This window comes from Onychostoma macrolepis, chromosome 22 (genome assembly GCF_012432095.1).
Source record: "Onychostoma macrolepis isolate SWU-2019 chromosome 22, ASM1243209v1, whole genome shotgun sequence".
Lineage (NCBI taxonomy): Eukaryota > Metazoa > Chordata > Actinopteri > Cypriniformes > Cyprinidae > Onychostoma > Onychostoma macrolepis.
Window position 1 is genome coordinate 11,162,467 of NC_081176.1, and position 12,993 is coordinate 11,175,459.

Sequence of the window (12,993 nt, forward strand, 5' to 3'; positions counted from 1 at the left end):
CATATCAGCCTCAGTAAGATTAGTGTCTGTAGGAGTACCTCTCTGATGAGTTATTCTGGCAGTCTATGTTTTCACTGTTATATGATAGGTGACACTGTTACATATCTTCTGAAATACTACAGCACTATCTGATTCAAAAACATGCAAAAAGGGTTTGAGTAAACCAGAAACAGTTGACAGAATTAGTTTACACACAAGCTAACATGATCACTAAACATTCAGCAGCATATACATCAAAACTGCTTAACATTACAGTGAAAAATATTGTTGCCCACAAGGAGGTATATGACTGCACAAGCTTTTACATGCGAGTTTAACAGCTCAACTGCACATAGGTCTTATCAGACTCATCCTGTCCTCAGCTGCACTTCCACTTCATTCACATCATCTCTATTCAATGGAGGCTTCAGTCGATATCTTTGATTCATTCACTCTGTTTCCTGGGGAATGAGACAGAAATGAGAGAAAATAACAAAAATTTAAAAAGAAAACAATTTGCAAAATATACATTTACATATAGATGATGTTATTACAAGTAGGGATGTCCCGAGCCAATCTCAAGGATTGGGGCTGATCAAGCATTTTCTAACTGATATATTAATAATGGAATTATATTGTACATTTTGAATCTAAAAGCACTAGTAGGGGAGTGAGTCATTCAGTCATTCATTAAACCGATTCATTTGAAAGGCTGATTCATTCAGAAACAAAGCAAGTGATTTAATGAATCTGTGCTCCTGGACAGTGACCATTTTCTGTTTCCAGAGTTTTTAATGCTCCCTTCAGGATCCTGTTACAGACTACCAAAGATGAAAATTAAAGGATACAAATACTCGTTTGTTCCCATGTGCAATTCGGCTGTTAAATGGTCTTTAAGGAATCTGTAAGGGAAAATTTTATTTACTGTATTTTATTTATATATTTTTATGTATTTATGTTTTGGAATGTATTGTATGGGTCTGTGTTTCTGATTCGTGCTGCATCTATATTGCCCATAAGGGATCTTAATAAATTTGACTTGACTCTCTCGATTTGTTCAACAACATGGATTCATTCAGTAACAAAACAATGCTGAGCAAAACAGACACAATATTGTCTCTAAAATGTATTTAACACAACATTAACTTCTTGTTTATTGAACTTTTGTATAAAATCACAATTCACAAATTATTTGCAATCGTGCAGATATTTGGGTGAAACAATCAGCACTCTTGCTCGTGTGATACTCTTCATATGAGTATCATTTTCACACTCTTCTTACATTTCTGAGTTTGTGAATGGACATGTCATTGTTAGATTCATTTTTAGATAGACTATTTGCAGTCTCAAGGCTATCAGTAGGTTTGCCAGGTTTTCACAACAGAACCCACCCAATTGCTACTCAAAACGTTTCGGGGAAAAATAACCCACGGCAACAGTGTTAAAGTAGCCAGATTCCACGGGAAAACCGCAGAATTGGCAACACTGGCTGTCAATCATCAGTTGTGAAGCAGTGCACCAACCCCTGTGGTGTGCAGCAAAAGCAGAAGCAGGATCCTTAGAAGCGGAAGACTCACACATTCACAGAAAACAGGTTACTTCCTTACATTGAAAAATAAGATGAATACAAACAATATTAATCATAGCACACAAAAGTAAAATGTGGCAAGATGTGTATGCGCATGTTCTGGATTGGTGGATTCTGGATTCTTCCTATTGGCTTCAGAAGATACATGGATGGAAAGATGATTGATTAATAAAAAATATAAACTAATAAATAATCTTCAGGTCTACTAAACTATGATACTTTTATATTATCTGAGTGTTTCAACTATTTTAGTAATTGATAAACATGGTCACTGAACATATAACTGCACCTTTTTAATTACAGAACAGACAGTAAATATGCTTTTGCACTGCTCACATAACCTGATACTCACAAACACAGACAGGTGGAATTGTGGCGGCTGCTGGTCTTTCAAAGAGGGGAAGCTCATTTTCGGCCTACATCATAAAAAATTGTCCATTTATTTATACGTAAATCCTGCCCTACGTTCCTTTTCAAGAAAATGTTCTGTGACCCTTTCGTACCAACTAGGCGTCTTTTCCAGTGATGCTAGTCTAGCCTACTGTATGAATGAATGAATGAACAAACAATCTAAAAAAAAAAAGATATTAAACTCGACGGAGGAAATGTGGGAATTAGGTTAAACTGAAACAAGGAATGTGGTGTATAATAGGGTTGTCATGATACCATAAAAATGTCTTACGATACTATACCAGCTTAATTTATAATTCAATTCTACAAAATGAATCAAAATTTAATAAATAAATAGATGTAAGTGAAAACAGACAATATTATTCTCTGAATACTTAATTAATGTGAATGAATGACTGGCTATTGTTATCCGTGAAATGATCTAAACACAACTCATCTTAGCACTGCACAGAAGCTGCATGAAGTGACATTTAGATGTGCCATTTATTCATTTAGACCGTATTTATATTTTCATAAATAATGTTATGAGATTAATGTTTTAAATACTAAATTCTGAATATAGAAATATGTTGGAAAATAATGTAATATGCCTAGTTTTAGACGGGAAACTTAAAAACGGCCAGCAGGTGGCAGAAGTTCATGATTGAATCACTGAGTCATTCAAACGATTCTTTCAAAACGGCTGAATCCTTCAGGAGCGAATCAAATGACTGATTTTATGAATGGCTCAGTGAATCAGTGATTCGGCCAAATCAACGCGGATTTGGATCAAACACAGAAACGAAACAAAAACAGCACTCTTGCTCGTGTCGTATTGCCTAAGTGTCAGGAGCATTTTTTGCTCGCATATCTTGAAATTTCCGAGTTAGCAGCATGTATATTAAAACATAACATTATAAATAAATAAAAAAAATATATATAATGATTGATAAGAACCAAGTGCAAAGCCGCGATGGGACTGAGCTCGAATAGCTTCAGCGTCAGCGACTTTTTATTGTACACAATCGCTGTCAATCAAAAGGAGATGCAGACCCTCCAATCATCACGCAGAAGCCCAGCGTCCAGGCCAGCCCACTCCTCCATTCACTCCCAGAGACGCTGAGCGTCCGGGGGCGGGGCATAATCGCAGCATTTATCCAATGACCGTCTAGTTTTGAAGCCCTGAAAAAAACTGTTCAAAGCAGCCCCATTGAAGTCAATGGACGCTCGGCTTCAACGGAGAAATGCACTGAAGCTACGGGAGTGTATGAGAAGGAAATCGAGTCCGACCTGCTATATGTAGCTGATTCTGAACGAACTCGTCTTCGAGATGAACGTGTTCTAACGCAGTTTTAGTCAATAAAATGTTAACACAATAGTACATATTTTACCATTAATTTTTTGACATTATAGGGGAAGCCGAGCTTCCCTTGCAGTCTTAAAGAAATCCCCACTGGTGGAATACCATTTGGCCAATCAGATTCAAGAAACAATTGTTTAAATAAATTTATAGTCATTGTAATAAATGATGTTCTACTCACCAGTGACAGTCACATCAAATCTCTTGAATGTGGTTTGTTCGCTGTTGATGATCTGTAGTTTATAAACTCCAGAGTCTGAGGTTGTGATGTCACTGATGGTCAGAGATCCAGTCGTCTCATCCAGCTTCAGCCTGTCTTCGACACTAAAACTATTCATTCCTAGATCAGCTTTACCAACACAGCGGTTTTCTGCTCCAAACGTCCACAGTATCAAATCCTCTTGTATTTTAGTCATAGTATCTAAACGTACATTTTCCCCCTCCGTTGCTGACACTGTTATCACTATATGCCAATGCAACACGGAAAAAGACAGAAGACAAATAATTGTGAATTAATTTAGTTTACATTTTCAGTATCACATACATTTAGATTACATTTTAACCTATGGCATGTTAGTAGACAACTTCCTTTCCATTTTGAATTATCCAGTTAGTTGACTGACAACTACCTTTAATGAGACAAAGGTACTTAGCCATTAGTTAATCTCATCAGCCTACAAATATTGCTGAAATATGTTGTAGTATTTGACAAGCTGGATTTCTAGCCAAAAGAAATCTGAATTTCAAACCACAAACTACATTTGACGACATATGATTCATAATCATGCAATTTTGTTGTCAGCCCTCATCTCAAAAATACTTTAAAATTACAATACTAAAGGAGTAATATAGTCAACTTTATTGCAGCATTTTAACCATACACAGTTTCAAATCAGTTTCACAGAAATTCATTTAACATTTTATTATATATATTACAGCTTCATGGTCCATATTAGTGGTTCAGAGCTGGGCAAATTGATAGTTCACATTTGGCAATGATATAACAAAGCTGAGATTTTCCTTCCTCACAACATTATGAATTTATTCTAGTAATGTTACAATTTTATTCTCAAAATCTAATATTTTTAATTTAACATGGCATTAATTGAATTAGAAAAAAACAAAAATCTAAAAGTAATTAATTACATTGCACTGTTAAGCTGAGATCATCTAAACTGTTGTTCTACATCATTGATCTAAATCCTCTATATAATTGATCTACTCACTTTTGATGTTAAGAATGAATCTCTTGTATTCAGTTCTTCTGTTTTTGCCGCTGATCTTGAGTTTATAGGGTCCAGAGTGATTAAGCATGATGTTATTGATGGTGAGATCTCCAGTCTTCTCATCTGCCACCAGTTTGCTTCTGAATCTCCCATCAACACCAGCATATGTTTTATTAGAGTTCATTCCAATGATTTCAGCAATGAGATTGTTGTCTTCTTCATAGTACCACTGTATCTTATCATCTTTCTGTAGTTTAGTATCAGTCTTTAGAGTCACAGAATCTCCATCTGCCGCTGACTTCTCTTCAACTGCCACAGCTGGACATGAAAATGTGAAATGTGTTCATGAGATAAAGCTAAATTTTACATTATACTTCATTTTCACTTTTTGACCAAAGGTGCATTTATACTCTTTAAGCCTTTAAAATCTCATATGTGAAGTAATAGTCAGGAAAAACTTTTTTTTTTTTTTAAATATATATATATGGGTTTTTTTGTTTGTTTGTTTTTTTTTATTAAAGTTTATTGAATCTTTAGATTTTTATCCTTTTTTTTTTTTTTAATAAATAAATTTATTTTACTTATTTTAAATAATACAATTATTACTATATTACCACTTGGGTGGCCCAGCTAGGACCCACATGGGTGAACCCAGGTGGGCATCTTATCTGGGGCCCACTTGGGTGAACCCAGGTGGGCTCCCCATGTGGTACCTAGTTGGGTAATTAATGGGAAATGTGTGCATGGGCTCAAAATGAGCTACACATGGGACCCTATTTGTTTTATCAAATATACAAGTGCAAACATAATTATTCCCGTGGGGTGGTTACATGGATATATATGCACATATGTGTCTTTAAAATAATTTTTGTTGTTGTTTTGACACTTGGATTACTTTAATCAAAATCTAAAAATTCCCCTCCTTTTTTTTAACAGTCTATGATTCCAACACTCATTCTACCCAATTTTCCACTGACATTTAGCCAAAATAAATAAATAAATGCAGCCACTTTAATTGTGCTGACAACTTTCTCGCGAGATCTCCCAAGTTTCATCGCGAGATCCCACCCCCCACGACATCAAACTACCGCAAGATTCACGGTTGTCTGAACCAATGAGCATTACACAAATCTTGTCTAATGAAATCGATACAAACTTTAAGTTTTAAGTTCAGTATCTTCAGTGGAGCAGAAATTGGCAGACCCCACCTTCCAGAAACAAGTGGTATGTTTTAACATGACCATTTAGCAGGTTCACAGGGCTGAACATTAACGTTTTTGCACCCAAGTTACAGTACTGTGCAGAAGTCTTAGGCCACCATTTTGTTTGTTTCTTTTTTTTAATACTGCCTATAAAATTCCTGCATTTTCTTCTTGTATTCTATAAAAAAACTCTCAGATAATCATTATACCATTTCCAAAACAACAAATGTAATGGTGGCCTAACACATTTTCACAGTACTGTAGCTGTTTTGCTATAGAGAATGTTTTTGTAGCACAGGCAACACAATTGTAGTACAAGTATAAAACATCTGTTACAGAGGTAACTGCATAGGAATTATGGAAGTGTTCCATAAGAATTGTGAGTAATAGACTTGTATGTATGGACTTGATACACACAGTAGATTTGGGGGGAAATTGCAATTATTTGGGTAAATTTTTTGTTGTCTCCCCAATAATAATAATCTTGTTTTCCATTAGGTTGCTGTGGTGGCAGAAATTGGAGGGAGAACAGTGGATGAAGCCACGAGAAGAATGAGGGCCTTCCTTTTGGACCACACCTTTTCAAGATTCAAGAGAGTTCAATTTTGTTGGCCGGCATGGAAAGTGAGAGTTTCGGGGGCTCAAACTGCTTGAGGTTGTATAAGGTATGTTTACTTGCTGTTGGATTATTAACATTCATGTGCAAACAGAGGTTATTTGGTAGAGTTGAGTTTGTTCTTCGTAAATCAGTGGAATCAAATCAGTTTGATTGTATGCAAATAATTGTCCATATTTGGACAAGCAATACCCCAAATTATGAGAATATGAACCAGGTGTACTGCTAATTTTAGTGATAAGTAACTATTAATTTGTGGTGAAGCGATCACAAAACTCAGAGTTTATAATAAATAACATTCAAATGTTATTAAAGACAAGTACACTAATACAAGTGAAGTGATAATAAAATAAGAAAAGAAGACATCAGATGCAAAAACTGTCTGAAATTTTCTTCTAAAATCATTTTCATCAGGCTCTTATGTTTATGTTCAGTTATTTCACTGTAATGGCAATGAAAATGACCTATACATTGCCTGATAAAAATTATAATTAAAAAAATAAATAAAAATCAGATATTTTGACATTTGTGATTAAATGAGACAAATTAAATTTTTGTGTGAACTATGCCTTTAAATGTTTCCCTTTGCCCTTGTTTACACAAATCATTTATGATAGAATATTATATCTGATACCATTATTGTACATCCTGAAAATATTTAAAAATGGAGATGACTGGGAGGAAACTGTTCTGCAAGGTCATGTAGTATATAGCAATATATAAGATATAAGAAGATATAAGTCTTAAATGGAAATACAATCTTTAAAAGACAATAATCTGTTTTAACTGTGAAAAAGTGGCACAGTGGTTCATTAATTGTTGTCTTTTCAAAGGGCCGTTGGGAGAGCGAGGACAGAGGTGTGAGGAGCTGCATGGTTAGTTTGTTTGTTTGTGAAATAATGTATTTTAGAGTTTTCAGATATGCGTATACAAACGATACAAGTTATTCCAAATAATGTTTGGCAAGAGCTTCACTTTAACTTTTTTTAAGATGCTTATGTTTTATAAGGTTGTAAATACACAAGTTATAATGGTCATGTTCAAATTATTCCAACGAAACCTTGTTTAAAGCATGCAGAATACAAGTTATGAAGGTTTTTCTTCAAGAAATAAAGTTTTTCTGGAGCTTAAAATAAACTTTTCTTTTATACTTGTTTTATAAAGTTATAAATGTACAAGTTATAATAGTAATGTTTAAATTATTCCAAATAAACTTTGCTTAAAAGCATGAACTACTGGTTTACACGTGAAAATACAGTTTAAAAATATGACTTATCTGGTAACTACACTGTAAAAAATTGCTGTAGTTTCTACAGCAAAATTTTACAGAATTTTACTGTTTAAACATTTTACAAGATGTAGCTGTAATTCGCAATGCATTATGGGTCAAATAAGGTTTTACAGTTGTTAACTGTATATTTCCATGTCAACTGTAATTAATTTACAAGAAGCAGGTGTTATCACTGTAGCTCCTGCTTTTTACACTACTTTACTGTAGTGTGGCATTATGGGATTGCGCGCGCATCGTTCAAATCTGAAATCCAGCACTGGAGCAGTGCCAGAACGATTGAAGATTAGAGGCTTTATTCATAATTCCTGGTAAGTTCACTTAAGAAATATATCATTTTATATTTATTTAAGTTAATGTATAAGTGATATCATGTCACAATAGCCTGCTATCACACATTTAGACAAGCGGCCTTGGTATGTGCAGTAAAATGGAAATTGCTATCATAGCATAGTTAGCATGCTGCATTTTTCTCATTTTGGCAGTTTAATTTTCTTATTGAGAGCATTTAAAGTAGTGTTTACCAAACTTTTAACTTAATGTCCAGTGTGAACGATTGTCATAGTAACGTTAACTACTATCTGTCGAAATAACTGACGAACAGCAAAATATGTGAAATTTCATTTGTTTATATGTGTTCAACTGTACCATATTGACGTGACATCTTACTATAATTAGAAACAACATGTAAATGAGAAATTGTGTCTATCCACTGTAGTTGTACTCGACATTAAAGCTTGTCCGGGGCAATTTTTTTGTGAAATACATCTTTACATGCCCGATTAGACAAGTTAGCCTGATTAAAACTCGAGTGAAAAATAAAAACTAGGGAAGCATCGAAACGCAAGACTGATTCTGATAATGTTACGTTCAACAAACAAATAACCTTAACGGCGCACACAAACTCACGGAAGAAACATGAGGTAAATGTTCAAACTGTTGAGTTTATTTATAACATCTTATATTGTTAAGTAGCATAACAAGTGATCTGTTGCTGATTATCACGATTGCAAATGTTACGTAGTTCAATAAACAATTAGTTAACATGAAGTTACTTACTTTTTAGACACAATATTGACTGTTGTTTTATTTCACCAACGAAAATCGTTCCAAACAAAGATCAAAAGCAAAACTCTGCTGTGTTTTTACTGAATGATTCATCATTCTGAACGAATCGGTTCAATGAATGACTCAATTGACTCACTCATTAAATTATTTGCTGCCACCTAATGGCGGTTTAGTTTCACGTTTAAAAAGTATCATTGCATTTTTCCAACATTTCTTATTTGTAATTTCAAAAATTAATGTAAAACATTAATGTCATAACAGTTGTAATTTTGCATTATAAATTATTTAATTTGATTGGTGGTACAGTTCTACAATGTATTGCTATAATTTAATTTATTAATCAAATGTAAAAGTTTATTTTAAAATATATGCCTTTTTGGGTGTTCATTTTGGTCTCATTTATGTAAATGCATTTTTTTTTTTTTAAATCACAAGATAATTTTCATTATTTCTTGTAGGTGCAAAGAATAGCAGCTGATGTGGAGAAATGTTTGATGCTTCAAGACTCTCTGAAGCTGATTATATTAGGTAATGTATTAATTCTTATTAATTCTGTTGTAAATCATTTGATAAACTTGTATTTTAGATTACATTTTATATTGAAATACTGTATTGTAAGTTACATTATTGCTTCTATTTATTTATTTCAGGTGCACCCAGTGGCTTTTGACTAGGCCTATCCGAGGGTCACATGGTTGTGAATTCATACCTCAACTTTGTGGCTGGATTTTCAGTCTTATTACAACTTCAATCTGGCGTCCCGGGAGCAGGCATCTTTTGCACACTTGAATTAATTTCAAAGGTAACATGTTTTACTTGAGTAATTTCATTTGTGAAAAAGGTTACTTATTTAGTTTAAGTACTGTATAAGTGGCATTTTTACATTTATTTTATTGAGCTAGTTTCATTCAATACTGAACTTTATTCTAAAGCTTCTGCTTGTTTTTTGTGCAGATGTTTTGTTGGAATCACAACACTCACTGGATACAAGACGGATACACAGAGGCAAAACAAGTGGAAAGGTCTCAGAGAAGAGGGACAGCCCTCATGTGTGTGCTCATCTCAGAAAGTTGATGGACTTTCAGTATGTATTTATTAAATTGTCTTTTGCAGGAATATTCTAAATTTAATATAACATAAGCTCAAACAACAGAATTTGTGGTATAATGTTGCTTCCAGCATTTTATTTTAATCCTTTAACCAAAATTATACAAATTCTGTTGATTGACCTTAATTTTTTTTATAAAAAGTAAATCAGAATATGGCTTTTTTCAGAATTTTTTGTGAACAGTTATTTGCAGTTATTTTGTGATGCTATGTTATTTTTATGATAAGATTATAACTGTTGAAAGACTGACATTTTTATTTTTACCAGTAAAAGCCTTGCAATGTCTTTCTGCCAGTTTTAATAAATATTTATTTGCAACATCTTTGACTTGGTTTTTATTAATTTGTAAATGTATTAAGATAGTTCTCATGATAATTCATTTAAATCAGTATTTTACTGTTTACTGTTAAAATTATTATTTGCAGCATTTTCAATGTTATATTATTACAACATCATCTTGGATTTAGGGGTATTTACAGGATTTTATTGGCAAATTTTGTTGCCAGGTAAATACTGTACTTTCGTGAGATTACAAAATATTGCTGTAATATAAATTACAAGTTTAATTCAAAGTTACTGTAAAAAATACTACAAATTACTGTATTTCACATACAGCAATTAGCTGTGATTTGCTTTGCAGTATTATACTGTAATCCATTTTACAGCAATTAACATAATTTTTACAAGATTTTATTGGCAACTTTTTTGCCAGTAACATCCTGTAAATTCTACAGTACATTTTTTACAGTGTATTAATGTACCTGAATTAAGCACTAGTAAAATAATTAAAATACATTATAGTATTTAATGTGAGACCACTATCAATATAAATTTTTATACAAAATATAGCTGTCGCACAGTATTGGTGTCATTTCCACCACAACACTGTAATGTCCCTTTAAAAAGTTTGTGTGAAAGATTGTTTAGGTGGTTTCTATGTAAATGTTCAGAGACATCAGAGCACATGTTGGACATGGAGGGAATTTAAATTTCCCTCAACAACATATGAAGAAAAATCAAGGTAAATATTGCTTGATCAGTTAATATATTTATTCTACGTCATTTCCAAACATGCTGTACCTTCAAGGGTGTTTTTAAAAAGCTAAAAATGTTAAGTTAAATAAGAGTATGTTGTCTACATGAAATGCTAAGTATTAATTCAAAGCTAATCAGTGAAGCTATCTTCAATTTTTTCACAAAAAAACTACAGAAGTGTCATAGAAGTGTCAATACAAATGACATTTATGGTTACAAAGTACAATTGATATGTTTAATGACTTTATGAATTGAGTTTAATGAGTGTGATGAGTTTAAGACTTTTTCTAATAAATATATCTGCTGTTTCTCTTAATTCATTCACGTTAATTCATTGTCATTTCCACAACACCCTGCCATTTCCATCACCACACATTTTTTTTAAAAATATTTAAAAAGTTCTCATCACACACTAAAAATGTATCCTTCTCTACTTAATATAAAAATTCAAGTTATTTATTTTCTAATAAGCTCTTACCCAAACCAATATTAAATTTCAGAGTGTGACAGGTGTACAGATCAGCATTTGGTCCTTAGGGCAGTTATTTTATCTCATTGAAAAATGTATAATTATTGTACATTGTGGAAAAACTGGTAAAACTAGTTAGAAGAATGATCTTAGACAATTCTTGAGTGGCATAGGTTATTCTATTTTTAAATAACAACTGTATATTGAGATGTGGTGGAAATGACATTTGTTCATTGCAGGTTGGAAAAAATGTGAAATATTAACAATTTCTCTTGTAATCTAAGTTTGTCCTCTTAAAACTAGACAAATTATTTAAACTTATGAGAGAGACTGTGTTATGTGACTTTTGAACAAGTTTTTTTTTATTCAACTTCACAAGGCTAAAAGTGCCCCTAGTTGAAGAAACGCCCAAATATAAAGTTCAAACAAAATAAAATAATAATAATAATAAATTGAACAAATAAAAAAATAAAACAGGCTAATATTTACACAACAGTGTCAAATATCTTCAGGGAATTAACTAATTCAATCTGCTAAAACGTTTCTCATCGAATTTCCATTTACAAACAAGAAAAGGACTGCATTGATCTGAAGCATTATGGTGTGATCAAACCCAGATCTTGATGTGTTGTAAAACTTAAAGTATGTCATCTAATACTGTAATATACAATATGATTAATCAAGCAAAAAAATGTAAATACTGATTATGAAACATCATGAATTTCATTGCATTACTGTTACACATTTCTGTGCATATTAAAATGTATTGTTTTTGTCTTGTATAACCTGTAATACTCACACACTTGTTTTTTTAGTTCAGAGATCTGGCGGTGATAGTGAATCACAAAAGCAACTACAACTGCAGCCAGGATCAGCAGAACAGCAGCAGCTATCCCAACTATGATACCCAGAGATAGACCTGGATCAGGAACAGCTGAAGAGAGACAGCGAAAGTGTGGATCTGAGAAGACTTCAAATGCTGCGATTTACAGGACGCAATATTGATCATGATTGAGGTGTCAAGTGGTTGACATGCAATTTTTGGTGTAGTCACACAGGTCAGCACATAGTTTTACTCTGTTAAAGGTGGTTGACCAAAGCAGAATATCATAAATATAAAATCTACGAAAAAAAAAGGTTATTATATATGTTTTGTTATTTTCACAAAGATTGTTTAAGTAAATATCAAAGTCATGATCCCGTTGGTCCCATAATTGACCATATGCACGATTATTTCCTGGTTGTAGATAAGTCAGCTCAGTCATTTCCGGTCAACTGTACTGTGCCGAAAGGGGAACGTCCTTTGCTCGGTTTCTCTACATAATCCATTAATAATTTGGAGATAAATTTTATTTGTCTAAGAGGACCAAATATCCACGTATACTGTTTCAGGAATGATAAATGCGAATGTTAAATTTACACGAGTGAATCCGTTAAATCATGCCGCGAGTCATTGCTATGATTGACAGCGGCAACGGAATGAATCACCTGAGGAGCCGATGTCAGAATAGAGCTGTGCATTAAGTGATTCAGACTAACAAAACTACAGCAGCAAGTCTGTGTTGGATAAAACTTAAACGATGCAGTTATTAAATTAAATCTAAACATTTAAAAATATTGAATGCATTATGTTATACCAACTTATTTATTTTGTATTTAGGTAT

At 33.0% G+C, this 12,993-nt stretch overlaps 1 long non-coding RNA gene across 2 annotated transcripts; it reads left to right on the plus strand.

The window, feature by feature from the left end:
* Nucleotides 1-7,686: 7,686 nt before the first annotated feature.
* LOC131530435 (uncharacterized) lies at nt 7,687-12,697 on the plus strand. 2 transcript variants are annotated; one of them, XR_009268383.1, is made up of 5 exons: nt 7,687-7,960; nt 9,176-9,245; nt 9,368-9,519; nt 9,672-9,801; nt 12,145-12,697. It is a non-coding gene; the product is annotated as an uncharacterized LOC131530435 (long non-coding RNA). The 2 variants fall into 2 exon arrangements; XR_009268382.1 differs by lacking the exon at nt 12,145-12,697 and having other exon boundaries at nt 7,689-7,960; nt 9,672-10,099.
* Nucleotides 12,698-12,993: the final 296 nt, after the last annotated feature.